The sequence below is a fragment of the Rissa tridactyla genome, chromosome 3, assembly GCF_028500815.1.
Source record: "Rissa tridactyla isolate bRisTri1 chromosome 3, bRisTri1.patW.cur.20221130, whole genome shotgun sequence".
Taxonomy (NCBI): Eukaryota; Metazoa; Chordata; class Aves; order Charadriiformes; family Laridae; genus Rissa; species Rissa tridactyla.
In genome coordinates this window covers 95,948,819-95,964,421 of record NC_071468.1, presented here as the reverse complement: position 1 = coordinate 95,964,421, position 15,603 = coordinate 95,948,819, and positions in this window count along the sequence as shown.

The following is a 15,603-nucleotide window of genomic DNA, read 5'->3' as shown; positions in this document are numbered from 1 at the left end:
AGCCAACGTATCAAGAATTTATGTTCAGCAAGCACAAAGGTCAGACAGGGAACTGAAAGCTAAATGTTTGGAAAGCAGCTGAGCAGCGCACTGTAAAGATATAGTAGGGATATTTAAGTCTTTATTTATCAATACAAGACATAAACTGTTTGGCTTAAATTGATATATCTTTTATGCAAGACATAAAGACTGCTGCACATCAGACAATATGTCCATAGGGACCAATATAGTATCTCTGACAATGGCCACTGAGATGGCTTAGAAAATGCTATAAAAGACAGAAATGTGACGTTTCACCAGAAAGTTTTCCCACTCTCAGCACTTTGTGGCTCATGAACATCAAGGAGATCTTCTCTTTCTATCTGGGAATGCTAAAAGGCTTTTCTTCTGTATGTTTGTCCAGCATTTTTTTCAGAATTCACTGAAATTGCCTGACATTTTCAGGGATTTCTTATTGTTGTTGTTGTTGTTTATTTTTTAACCTATAATAAAACTTAAACGAAATAATAAATGTGATTTTAAAATATCTTATCTTATTGCAATAGAATATCTCTCAGCTGAAACATGCTGTGAAGTTTTATAATGTTCATTATGGGCAGCACAGTTGGATATTTCTTTGGCTCCTTTAATAAACTCATGGTGGAACAAAGCTACTGAAAGAGTATTCTTTAAAGTGGAGAAAAAGAAAGTCAGTAATGTAAAAAAAACAGTGAAATCAGTGTTATTTTAATGAGAAAGTTGCACTGCAGAACTGCTGGCATCAGTGGATGGGTTTGTGACTATAACTTCCTATATTTCCTTCATGTAGATCAGCTATATTTGGTGATGTGAATGGTTTAAGTGGAAACAATGAATGCTTCAGAAAATCTCTTCCTAAATCCTTCAGTGAAATCTTCTGTGTCTGTCTTGAATGAAGGCTACATAATTTCTCTTTGTGGAGGCAGAGAGCAAACACAGCATCACAGAATAGTAGAGACTCAGAGAGATCTCTGGAGACTGGTTCAACCCCTCATGCTGAAAGCAGGGTCAGCTACAGCAGGTTGCCCAAGAACATGTTCAGTTGGGGTTTGAGTATCTCCAAGGATGGGACTCAACAATATGTTCCTGGACAACCTGTTTCAGTGCTCCAGTAAAAAAGTACCTTCTTAATTAAAATGGAATTTCTTATGTTTCAGTTTGTACCTGTTGCCTATCGTCTGGTCACTGAATACTACTGAGAAGAGTCTGTCTCAAACTTCTTTACCCTCCCATGAGGTATTCATATACATTTCTCCATGCTTCTGTAAATCCCTTCGTAATCATAAAAAAAACTTAGGAACCTTGTTGCTCAGTGCTTTTACAGGTTACTGTGTTGTTGGTTTATATAAGTACCAGACGGTTTATTTAAACAACTCTCTCCTGGTCAGCCCAGGGAGTATTTAGAATATTTAACAAGTGCCATGAGAAAATTATACTGGTCCCAGGATTATGTCCTATAGAGTCTTAATTGAAACTTTATTTGTATACTTACTATGTATTTATGTACATTTATTGATGTTTTATTTGGTGAAATATTTACTATAATAATTTATAGGCATGAAAAGAAACTGTAATTTCTGTGGAATAGCTCTGCCACATAAGGCTGAAAAACCCACATCCAGTTCAAAACAACAGTGTTGTTTCATTCATTTTATTTTGATAGAAATTTAACACTGAATTATTTCAATTAAACAGATCAACGTTAAAAAACAGTATAGACAAGATGACTGACAGAATATTAAAACCCACGGGCTTTTCAAAATTTATATAATTATTTTTTGTGCTTGGGAAAGTTAAAGAATGCCTAAAATTGATTATGGCAATTTGAAGGTGCCATTTTGAAAGCTTCCATTTTGCAGGTTTTAGCATTTCATTTGTCTGAAGTGCGCTAGAGTGCTGTCGTTGACATGAATGATGGAGCCATTTATTTAAATGTATTAGAAAGTGTATGCAAGTTGACTATATACATAGGCAGATTCTTACCTATCACCCTCCCTCTGCTGTAGTAACTCTAGATTTGCATTTGTATGAATAAAAGCAGAAGGCACTCTAAGAGGTGGAAAAACAAATAGGCTTATATTTAACTATATACAATACATATTTATATTTATTACAGAAAAATGTGAGCTACGTTTGTTCTTTCTTCATCTTAAAGCAAATACACTACATATTTTTCATGCCAGTACTATCTTTTTCTAGACCCTCATCTGTCTGGCATAATATCATTAATTACAATGTACAGCAAGGTGTGCTAGAAATAGCTGCTCACCTTGCATTACTTGCAAGATAGTCACTAGCAAATATTTTCTTATTTTTTTTTAAAGGGCAAGTGGGGGAAGGGGTAGTCTTTGCAGCATTCACAGAAGGTAAAGTAGGCTTTAATGAGTCACAGTAAGGAATGAAATCTAACAGATGACATCCTGTCAGTAATTGCCTACCACTTAAAACAAGAAACACTAGCTCAGAAGTTGCCACTGGCGTCAACTGCAAGATTATGTTCATGACAGAGTGAGCAAAACAGAGGAGCTGAGACATAATAGGTATATTATAGGTTAATACAAAGATCCTGCATAGCCTGCAGAATCTTTTTGAAAGCCATTACTTTTCAGAAAGTGGTGTGATGTAATCACAACACAAAACTGCAGTTAACAAGCATGATCCACATATTATATTGCTTCATTTTCTGAGTAGCCTGAAGGTGGTGACCAATATGTATTTCATTACACCTGTGTAATAAAAAGATAACAAAGGCATTGAAACATGTGACAGGGTCTCAAATGGACAAGATGCATTCTTGTCACTGTACACAGATTAAAAGTTTGGGCTTGGCTACAGTTATTTGACCATGAAGGGGATGTCCTGAGTACATTTTACAGTACTACTTCATAATCATCTTAAGCCAAAATAAGACTGGTTTTTTGCCAAAATAACACACTCACCTTTCTCAGCTACAATTTTTGCTGCCTCTCTTCAGCCAATACTAGCAATCATTTGGCCTTCCAATAAATCAAGATTAGCTATGACTGAAAACTAATTGTGGGGAAAAAAAAACACAACACCAAAACTAAATGATCTGACTCACTTGATTGCAAGTACTGATACAACAATGAGAAAAGAGTTCTTTTCAGCATCATGCAGAGTTAATTTACCTTAAACCAATTGTAAACCAATAAGTAGCCTTTAAAATGGTATATTGTTAAAAATTTACCAACTCTTCTACCTGTTTTTTCCCAAACTACCCCAACAATATCTCTGTTATTTCAGAAGAGATTTATATGTCTCTGGGAAGTTCATAAAGGCTTAGGAAAGGATTCATAGATACCTGAACTACGTTGAATGAAGAATTATCTAAGATATCTAAGTATAAATACTGAACAGTATACCTAAAAGGAACACACAGGCCTAACTCTTGAAGAGGAAAAGGGATAAACCCATATCAACATCAGATATATAACCTAAGATAGCTATATGCCAGGAAAAAAAGGAAGAAAACAAAACATAAAGATGCATTCCACTATATATCCAGTGATACAGTGACTATGACGGTTACAGAATAAAAATAGACATGTATTTTAAAATCACCCTTTGTAGAATAGATTTAAATTTAAGTCTCCCAGATTCCAGGAAATTGCACTAAATATCAAAGTTTTGGACCTACATTCCTATCAATCTTTTCTGAGGAATCTGTTTTACCTCAAACATGTATTTATAAAACTTGAATATATGCATTTGGTAGCGGTCCAACATCTATTGGTGACAGCCCTGAGCACTGAGGTATGGAGGTGGTCTGACAACCCTCTCTCTTACTTATCCTTCTTCCAGAGCAGTGAACAGAAGTTTGAACTCTGCTAGTATCATGACCTAAGCAGTTTTGCCTGTCTCCACTGACTTAGGTCCCCAGATCTGACATGCAGAAGTACTCTGCCATTTGATGCCAGACAGCAAAGAATTGCATCCAGACAAATTTCTAGTCAGGGCCAACCTGTGCAGAGTCAAAACAAATCCATCAATATCCATTTTTGCCTTAACAGCAAACTGGTATAATTTACACAAGCCAATATGATGCTCACAACAATAATAAATTAACTATGCAAATTATTACATTATGTACACATATCAATTCACTTCATAAACAACCAATCTGTCATACAAACCTTGAGTTCCTTAGCTTTAATTGACCTGTCACAAGCCATTAAATTTGACACATAGGCAATAGCAGAATATTGTGGGCTAATCAGGCCATGAATTCCACTTTTCTCTAAGCCACTAATTCTTAGCGGGGTCTCAGACATGACACTAAGGTCAAAAGATAGAACTTTTGAACAAAAGTAAATCCATATACAAGCATCTAAATGAATCTATCAACTTTTCAAAGAAATTCCAGAGATTCTACAAACTTGACTGATTTTGGTTTGAATTTCTCATATAACTGTCAACCGCTGGAAGCTGTAGGTATTCAAAAAGTTTCAAAAATAAGGCTGTTTCATATAATATGGATTTTAGTGTCTGAAATGAGATAATTGTATGAATACTGATCTTATTTTTAAATCAGTATATTTACATAAAACAGACATTAAAAAATAATTTTAAAATTCCTTATAATTTTGAATCAATGTATTTTTATCAGTATTTCATCTGTATTTCATTTATACATTAACTTTTATGTGTATTTCATTTATTTTATCTGTATTTCTGAGGAACCTGTACATACACAAGTCCATGGGACGTGATGAGATGCATCCAAGGGTCTTGATGGAATTGGCTGATGTAGTTGCCAAGCTGCTTTCCGTCCTATTCAAGAAGTCAAAACAGTCAGGCAAAGTCCCCAGTGACTGGAACAAGGGAAACATCACACCTATTTTAAAAAGTTAAAAAGGAAGACCTTGGAAACTACCAACCAGTCAGCCTCGTCTCTGTGACCGGTAAGAACATGGAACATATGCATGACAGGGAAGTGACTAGAAACAGCCAAAATGGCTTCACAAAGGGCAAATTGTGCCTGACTAATCTGATCATCCTTCTGTGATGGAGAGACTGCATTGGTCAATAAAGGAAGAGCAACTGATGTGTTCTACCTTGACTTCTGTAAGGCTTTTGATGTGATCCCACACAACATCCGTTCTGCTAAATTGGAGGGATATGAGTTTAATGGGTGGCCTATTCAACAGATAAGAAATTTGTTGGATGACCATGTCCAAAGAGTTGCAGTCAATGGCTTAACATCCAAATGGAGATCAGTAACAAGTGGTGTCCTTCAGGAGCCCGTATTGGGACCTGTACTGTTCAACATTTTTATTAATGGCATAGACAGAGGGACAGTGTACCCTCCGCAAGTTTGCGAATTACACCGAGCTGCGTGTTGTAGTTGATATACTAGAGGGAAGGGATTCCATCCAGAGGGCCCTTGACAGGCTTGAGAAGTGGATCTATGTGAACGTCACAAAGTTCAACAAGGCCAAGTGCTGGTGTTTTGCCTTTTCTTAAATACATTTTCCCAGAGGCACCACCATGTTGGCGTGTGAGCTCAGCTATGCCCTGCGGTGGGTCTGTTAAAGACCACACCATTTGTGTCTAGCACAGGGCAGCCCTCTCCTCACACTGGCCATCCCAGCAGATCCATGCTGCCAACAACTAGACACAGACAGCCAGTACAAGTGATTAACCTGATAGTAAACAAAATCAGTAGATGCATCCAGCCAGCAGTATTTGTTGACCTGCTCAGGCTAGAGGAATCATGGCTGAAGGTTCTAAGAATCCAGCCAAAGGAAGCAGCAGTTCTTTCTTTTATGCATGCTTGTTTAATGAAGACCTGAAAAAATCAGCTACTACTTTGATAAAAAAAGGGGGGTAAGTGAGGTGGGGTGTTGTGTAAAATATTTTCCTTCAAGCTCTGATTTCAACTCATTTTTTTACAGAATAAATGACTAAATGTTAAAGATCACATAATCAAATATTTGAACACTCATTTGGTGTAATATTCCTTCAGCAAAAAATAAGAGATAAGCAAGTTTTATTTTTTTAGTGCAAGTAGTCAACCTTTTGTTTTTTAAAATAAAAATTTCACCCTCCTCTGCAGCCAATAATAGTTACACTGCTCCACTGGATATCCAAGTGTAGAATTTCACTGTGTTGTTTCAGTGGTATTTCAGTGTAGCTTTGCTGATAGCAAAAGAGATACTTCCCTGTAAAATTTCAGTGATGAATTAATTCTAGCAGATACAATCATGCTGCTCTTTGGAAAATATTAATTAATTTCTGTAGCTGAACAGACCTTATTTTATATATATACATTTGCATATATAATATGTGCTCTCAGAAACTTGTTCTGTGACAAAACACAAGAGTTTCCCTACTTTCCTGCAGTAAGGAAGATGGCATGATTCTCTTCACATCTGAAGTTTTTACATTACTTACATTAAAAAAAAAAACAATTGGACGCTTTCGTAAAAATGAACAAACAGAGAATCATTTTGACCACTAACAAATTGCTTTCCACAAAAATTATGCGATAAAGTAGTCATAGGACTACATACATTTAATTTACTAATAGCATTTTTTTCTTCCTCTACAAATATACATAATAGATAATTAAACTTTTTTTTTAAATGTGGAGGTAACAGATGCAGTATATAATCTAGGAGAAATCTTCCAAACATTATGCACCTGAACAAAATTTTTGATTAATTTCTTCAGGATCACAGGCAACTCATGTTTGAACTAAAACAGAAATAGGAACATTCAGTAGAAAACCAAAATGCTTCACACACTGTTCTGTGTAGCCTTTATGCTTACAATTGAAGGTCTCACTGATCTAGTAAGCAACCAATGGATTCGTGTTAAATCTTTTTTTTAAAGAGTTTTGTACTTGATCCTTCTCTGCAAAAGTGTTTGCATTTATTTAATGGAATTTCTTACTTCTTTGCCTGCAAATTTAGATTTGTAAATTATTTGCTTCCATCACAGCTGTAGGCTGAGCCTTTTAGGGTCTTAAATCACCATTGCATCCCACTGAAAGTTATATTCCCTCAGAATCCGAAACCCTTTTATACTTTTTGGGTATGTGGAAGCATAAGTCTTTAAACTAGACAGAGATCACTTACGGAAGTTCTTTGTAGAGAGAGAAAACTCTGTTACAAAACAATAGGTGGTTGTGTGGAGGGAAATTCCATCTCACTCGGCTACCAGTACTCCTCAAGTGCTGCCTTGGTACCAACACCCATTCATCAACTTCATTAATGACCAAAAGAAGACAGCGTGCAACAAAATCTCCAAGTTGGCAAATGATATTAAGGGTCCTTTGGGAATTCACATTTTATGCTGAGTACGTGTCAGAGTCAGAAAGAGAATGCTTAGCTAAATAACAGACAGCTAGTTCAACCCAGCTAGACATTTGAAGGCTAGATTATCAAATAGGCTGAGTATCAACGGTAAATGCACAGGACCCCATAAAATGGAATGAACAAAGGAAAAGGTGGCAAATCAGCTTTTATGAGTTTCAAATGTAAAATGATGCATCTAGGGAAAAATAATCTAAGCCATGCTTACATGATGCTGGACTTGAAACTAGCAGTTGAAACTCAAAGATTTTAGGAATGGTCTCGACAGTTCTCTGAAATCATCCCTTTAAAACATCACCACACAAGATGTTGCGAAGGCCAATAATGTCAGTAGGTTTAAAAAAAATAAAATAATTAAAATTAGATTATTGGACAGCAGATTTATGTGCAGGTACTAAGGAGAAGTAGCAGGAATATCCTCAGAAAACATCTGTGACTATTAGAGGAATACATAGGTAAAGGACTGCAGAAGGCAGCCATGCTCACATGCTCTTCCTAAAGAACATATACTAGTGCCAGCATCAGGAAGGGGATACTTTGCTAAATTATAGGCAACTAGTTCAACCCAGCTGGACATTTGAAGGCTAGATTACTGAATATCAAAACGCAGACAAAGATGAAAGTGAAAGCTATTTCTTAAGTCAATTCTTGCTTCCCCTCTTTCTACAACTGCCATCAATAATTATATTAACTTATTTTTTCATTGAACCCTCAATCTTAAATTCATCCCCATGATATATAAAATATGTTTTATGTGCAGCCAAGAGCATTTCCACCAATACTTCTTATGCTTTTCTTGTGCTTCTAATTTTTCCTCCCTATATCCTCTCTGAGGGAGAAATCAGAGAAAGGAAATAAAAAAACTTTAAAGATTAATAACCTAAAAGTTACCTATATTATTTTCTGTTAGTGATCTTCTTATGTGTCAGGATGTGATTCTCTGTTTAATTCCTCACAAATATATTTACATCTATCAGCTATAAAAAGCAAAAATTTCCTGTATGTTAGCAAGCACTGGAATCCAAGTTACTGCAGCTGTTTCAGATACCAGTATATGTTTGTTAACTTATGTCAGACATTTATTTTTTAGTGACAGCATCATATATTTCAGAGAACAGGTCAAGCTTCAAATTTCAAATTGGGATTCTGTTTTTCATTTCACATAGTTTGGAAGGGTTAAAATGCAAGATATGGCTTTGGCAGATTATAAGGATGGTGTTCAAACACAGTAGCACAAGCATTCCATAAACTGAACAACTGGCTTTGGAACACTAGAAAAACGTTGAGTGATCCCGTGTTGACTTACGCCTGTTGCTGACTACTCTAGAATACAAATGTTTCTAAGAAGTAACTATCTATTACAGGAGGTTAGAAGAATTTATGTCTGCAAAATAAAGGCCCTATAGGAACAATCCTTTGTTGAAGTTAAAGGCAATGGTTTTAAGATTGTTGTTATTTTTAATTACTAAATCCCCCCTGGAGAAACTAGTTAAGTTCAACCTAATCCAAGGCTTTCTGGTCCTGTTCATAAGAGAGTAAGTAATCCCTTTTATTTCAGAGACCATTAACAGAATTTCACTACTGACTGTAGGCTTGGATTTCTCGTGTCTCTTCTCAGACGTAGTTAGAGCTATGGTATTTATAGAAAAGAACAGGTGATTAAGAAGGGGACTTCCTGGCAGTGAGAGTTATGCATAAGATATACTAAATTTGAAGTTACTCAAATCTCGTTGGTAATAACAACAACAAAAAAAATCGTTTTGCAATACCTCTTTGTATTGCTTTTCAGATATAATTTTAGGTTGATGACCAACAAGTAACCTTTATCTAGGATATTGGGAAGGCCACGATAGAATAGACTTTGTCATACCTGCTTCTCTGGTACATGACTGAGAAGATGTGAGCCGAGGCTGAATCCAAAAAAAATTTTGGTGTTTTTACCACTCTATAAAGACTAAATAGATAGCTGTGGTCTGCTGATGAGCAAACTTTTCTTGCACCTTTCTGCAATATGGCTTCCAATGTCTGTGGTGGTAACCCTCATCTCTACTCAAAATTCTTGTAGCTGCTTCCTGCAAATTCTTGTTTGTGTAACTTAAGAGAAGGCTTTTTAGGAAAGAAACATTTGGAATTTTTATTAATCTTTTCCAGTGATCTGTTTCTCAATTTGTTTAAAATACCTACAACAAAATTTATAGATAAGCAATATCCAGTGATGTTTTACTTCTGCAAGGATTGTTTCTTCATCATGTCCTAATTCACCATGCTATTTAATTTATGATCCTGAGGAAATTATTATAATTTTTCTGTGTTGAGTATAGAATACATATGGAAAATTAAGAATTTTAGCATGGTTGGTTAACGTGGGAGAACTTGCTCATGCAACCTTTTGTGTAATGCAATGACGCGATATAATGACACTCTGCATTTAACCATCATATTTTCTAATCTGTCATAATAACAGTTTTCATAAAAGTATAGTACATCCAAAAATCACAAAGACCTACAGTTGGAATATTTTTCTGATCAAACATTTTAAATAATTTAACTTCAATGCTACTTTACATATTAAGGTTGCTAGGTTTGAAGGTTTAACTTAATGAAATCTGATTCTTACAGTACATCTATTGTATGCACAAGAATATAAAGCATGAATAAATTACATAATTGAAAGTGAATTTTGAAATAGGTCTGTTAAATATGCAGGAGTATTTTGTTATCACTACCTCCAGCTCTGATGATATAAATGTCTTACCCACAAATTCTGATTATTTTTTGTTTACTTATTATAATAAAAATCCTATAAATGGATTTTTCATATATTTTGGGGGCATTTTACTAAAAAAAGCATTAATGCAAATATAGAATTATTGAACCAATTTCTATTCCCTCCATCCTCCTCTACAGAATATCTTGCTATAACTCATCCGGTCATTAAAATTAGATGTGTGTACAAGTGAAAGTGAACTGTGAATTTTCTGAACTATATTGGCTGAAAAGTGCAAACACAAACCAGAGGTAGAAGTCCCTAAACATAAAGATGTCATTGAAAAATTAATATTTGCAACCAAAACTCATGAGGCCATTTAAAGTTGTACTAGACTACATGTGATTGTGGAAAGATACAACTGGAAGGATTAATTTATATAATTGTATATACAAAAAAAAATGCCACAATACTATGAAGAACTTTTTTGATATATTTATCAATGTAATCTTCTACTCCATATAATTTTTTTTTATACAAGCATTAATTAATCCTTACTGTAATGAGCTGATAATAAATGGGGAAATTTATGTTTATGCATCTTTGAAGCACAGTAAGTTTTCATTCCCAGTAGATAAGGCTTTCTATAATGTAATGACTGCATCAGTGGACAAGGGAAGGGCAATGGATATCATCTTTCTGGACTTCTGCAAGGCCTTTGACACGTTCCCCCACAACATCCTTCTCTCTAAGTTGGAGAGATACAGATTTGATTGGTGGACGTTTTGGTACATAAGGAACTGGATGGATGGTCACATCCGGAGGGTAGTGGTCAATGGCTCAATGTCCAGATGGAGAGGGGTGACAAGTGGTGTCCCTCAGGGGTCCGTATTGGGACCAGCACTGTTTAATATCTTCATCAATGATATAGACAGTGGGATCAAGTGTACCCTCAGCAAGTTTGCAGATGACACCTGTCAGATGACAACTGAGTGGTGTGATCAACGTGCCAGAGGGACAGGATGTTATCCAGAGGGACCTGGACAAGCTAGAGAGGTGGGCCCATGAAGTTTAACAAGGCCAAGTGCAAGGTCCTGCACTTGGGTTGGGAAAATCCTTGTTATCAATACAGACTGGGGGATGATATGATAGAGAGCAGCCCTGCAGAAAAGGACCTGGGGGTACTGGTGGATGAAAAGCTGGACATGAGAAAACAATGCATGCTTCCAGCCCAGAAAGTCAGTTGCATTCTGGGCTGCACCAAAGAACTGTGGCCAGCAGATTGAGACAGGTGATTCTCCCCCTCTGCTCTGCTCTCCTCTCGTGAGACCTCACCTGGAATACTGTGTCCAGCTCTGGAGCCCACACCACAAGAAGGACATGGACCTGTTGGAACGGGTGCAGAAAAGATGATCCGAGGGCTGGAGCACCTCTCCTATGAAGACAGGTTGAGAGAGTTGGGGTTGTTCAGCCTGGAGAAGAGAAGGCTCCAGGGAGACCTTATAGCAGCCTTCCAGTACCTGAAGGGGGCCTACAAGAAATCTGGGGAGGGGCTGTTTGCAAGGGCATGCAGAGATAGGACGAGGGGCAATGGTTTTAAACTAGAGCAGGGTTGGTTTAGATTAGACATTAGGAAAAAGTTCTTTACAATGAGGGTGGTGAGACACTGGCACAGGTTGCCCAGAGAGGTGGTGGAGGTTCCATCCCTGGAGACATTCAAGGCCAGGCTTGATGAGGCTCTGAGCAATTGGATCTGGTTAAAGATGTCCCTGCTTACTGCAGAGGGAGTTGGACTAGATGACCTTTAAAGGTCCCTTCCAACCCAACACAGTCTATGATTCTATGATTCTATAATATATATACATATACGTATTCATTTAGTCAGCTTTCTAGGGCACAAAGAAATCAGACAAGAGCAAAATATAGATTATATACTCCATTCAGGACTCAGTGGGGCTTCACATAAGTGACAAAATCTGTGCAAGCAGGCCTGGTTGAAAGGTCTAGGCCAAATTCAGTACAACCTGATAGTATTGATTCAGTTATTCAGCAATGCCAAGTGGTCTACTGCTAAGGATGGACATATAAATAAGACACTGACTCATGTATATTTCTTAAGCAGCTATCAGCCACTGTCAATATATATATATAAATTAAATTGCTCTCTTGCAGAAGAATACCTGCAATTTTCAGAGAAATTCAGGTCCACGGGTGATATACATACATTCCACAAGAGAATCTTTCTTACCAAGACATCTAGAAGAGTCTGTTCAGAAAGAAAATGGCAAAATTTGCTCAAAAGGTATTCCCTATGTCCATCATAATCATATGGAATCCCCTTTGCGAGAATTTTATTAACATTATTAGTCTCTGTCATATTGGGATAGGGAAATTGCCCTTTTCATAGTGGTAAAATCAGAATCATTAGAAACTGCTTAACCTCTTGTGTCTTTTCTAGAGGAACAAATTGTCAAAGTACATATGTGTGAATTTAATCACAGTCTCTAAAGACTGTATTTTCTATGGTGCAACATTAAAACAGAAAACCTTAGTAGAGAACTGGTAATGCAAAGTGGCAGGTTTTTCCTGCAAGAGGCGTTGGGGGAGGTGGATTATTTATGAAATTTTAATAAGCTTGTTCCTTAGAAAAAAGGGAAAATTCTTCAGATCTATGAAACACAATCTGAACTGTCCCTTTATTGACAATAGGGAAAAGAAACTGACCAAAGTTTTAAACAAGATACAGGAGTTTTCCCATAGCTTGTATCATCTACAATAAAGGCATCTACAGCTGAAGTTGAATCTCTATCTGCCATTACTGTCTTTCTGGGTTCATTCTAATTATTTCCAGTTGCAGTGATTTGATAGACTGTGAGGATCTTTATGATAGGTTAATGTACAAAGAAAGTAATTGATTGAGATAGCCTCATATCATCTTAGAAAGATAAAAGACAAAAAAAAAAAAGGGAAAATTAGCATGCAAATTAAAATCCCTATATTTATTACTAGTAGATCCTTTTTACTAAGGATCACAGTTCTGCAGAGAACATTGAATTACTGTGGTCTACCAAACATGCTAAAGCCACAATAAACATTTAAATGCTAAGCTAAAATTAAGAATTTATTTATTTGTTATTTTATTTATTTTTCTACAACATGAAGTTTAAGAACATAGAAGCTATATGGATTCATTCCCATCTCCTGCACACTGTTTGATTATGGTAGTCCAACTGTTTATGAACTGTGCTGAGAAAAGGAGCAAGGAATAAGTGTGGTAAAAAACTTTTTTTCCCCTTTTCCTGCAGAGTTTGTGGGTATAGTTTTAAGCTAAATACTCCACTTCTGGGGTGCATATTCTCGTCTATAGATGGAAGATAGGCAATCTATGTATATGAGAGAAACCATTTCAGCTTTTTGAGTTTCAATGAACACTGTAAATTGTTACAATTGATATTGTGAAGGTCTCCAGAGGGGTGGAACTTCAGACTTTCAGCTCCCTTTGGTGTTTCCTATGGTCTGTCTGCCTTGGGGAACCTCATCATCCCTTCACTTTCCTACTATTCCTGTTAGGAATGCTGAATGCTGATGGTCTCACAATTAGGTGCCAAAGACAGCACTAATTTTTACTGATGGAGCTGAATGCTTTATTTTTAGATGTTCCAGAGCTAAGCACCACAATTCTTAGGTTTCTGTATTAAATACTTATTTAATGCTTCTTTAACTGTTTGTAACTCCTGATACCAAATGGGAGAATAGGAATAGTGAGGTTCCTGACTGTCATCTTTGTGAAATAAAAACAGAGTGAACGACTTTGCCTTTAAGGGAAAAGCTGTAGGAGTCTTCCCTGTGAGTTTAGGGATAAAATTGTGCCTTGCTTTTCCATATCACAGACAACTGCTTGCAGACAGCGAGGTCACAATTTGTACACTCTTATTTTTCATCTACTAATTTTAAGGTACCGGTTTACTCAATATACATCTTGGCATTTAAGACGTAATTCTGAAAAGAGACTGGCATGGCAAAGGGTAAAGCAAATACCTGATGAAACTATTCAATGGTGAACTCATCTCTCAAGACTGCTCTCACATAGCTTGTTAATGAATCAGACTAACCTCTCTGATAGTTTAAACAAATTTGGCCCTTCTCCTCCCAATAGCCTTCAGTTACTGGAATTTTTTTCCCTCCATGTTAGCTCGTACCTCTTCCTTGGCAGAGTACATCATGTATCTAAACTCTGTAGAGTAATTTATGTAACTTACATTTTTTCTGGTTAGCACTTCAGGTTCAAGGTCATTTGACTACTAGGAACTTTCTTAACTTCAGCAACAGCCTCAGCTGACAGCAAAAGTTGTACCAAGTATTCTGGCTTTTTCAGCATCTTCTTAGCAGCATAAATAGCAGTGAGCTTTTCTTGTCATCAGACAAAGTAAACAAACAAACAAAACCAACAAAAGGAAACTGGAGATGTCAGTCCCACCTTCCAACAGATACAGCTGTTATCTTAGTCTCCAAGCTCCACCTGAAATTCTACCCTCAAATTCTCAACACATTGCAAGTCCAAACTGCCCGTAAGATTTGTGAAGCAAATTCCCTCTCAGGAGAATCACCCTTTTCTTTACCTCATCACTGTTAGCTGAGAGTTTATAGTGTCAATATAAGATGTCATTGTAGTCCAAATCTGAAACCACATAGAAGAGTTACAATTTGAATTCATGCTTCAGACACAGAGGTTTAATTTCCCAGCACAAAATTACGTGTAAGTCTGGATATTAAAATAATTTAACTCCTTCAACTTAGCTACATATTTTCTTAAAAGCCAAACTTTTGAGCTGACCCCTAATAAAAGCAAATAAGTGTCTTATGTCTTAGTATCTAATATTATAGTGCAGAATCTTACAGAACAGCAGTCTATATACCCTGCTTGAATTCAGCCTTCATAAATTTTCCGTATTATGTGAAAGAGAGAAATTCTAGTGATAAAAAAATACATTTGGAAAGAAATTATAATTTGATTTTGTCTGAGAAAAAAAAACAAAGAATGAAGAATGTTTATAGTAAGACTTCCTTATGGATGGACAAAAGTTTTTAATCATGAATCAATGTTACTAAAGTGACTGCAGCTGAACATTTATATTATACAAAATGATTAAACAAAACAGAGTTTCATGATCAGTTCATCTGCTTCTGGAGTACTGTAAAGACATACCCTGAGGACACAGCTTCTTATCTGGAGACACACAGAAACCCACCTGTGAGGAGTTGATTATATGCTTGCCTTAACCGGAAATGCTATATATCTCAGTGTTTGAAGACATATATGTACCTGATAAAACTGTGCATGTAAAATAAACCTTTGTTTATGCTACATCAATCAGGACAACATTAAAAATTGCAAAACAATCAAGGCTACATTTCCATCAGATAACTATCAAGTGATGTTTTCCCCCCGGCTCTTTTCTATTGCATTACATGTTTGTTGCCATCTAAGCATGATAGTACATAATACCAAGGTATCCTTGGGTGTTTCTTTGTGGTTTGTGG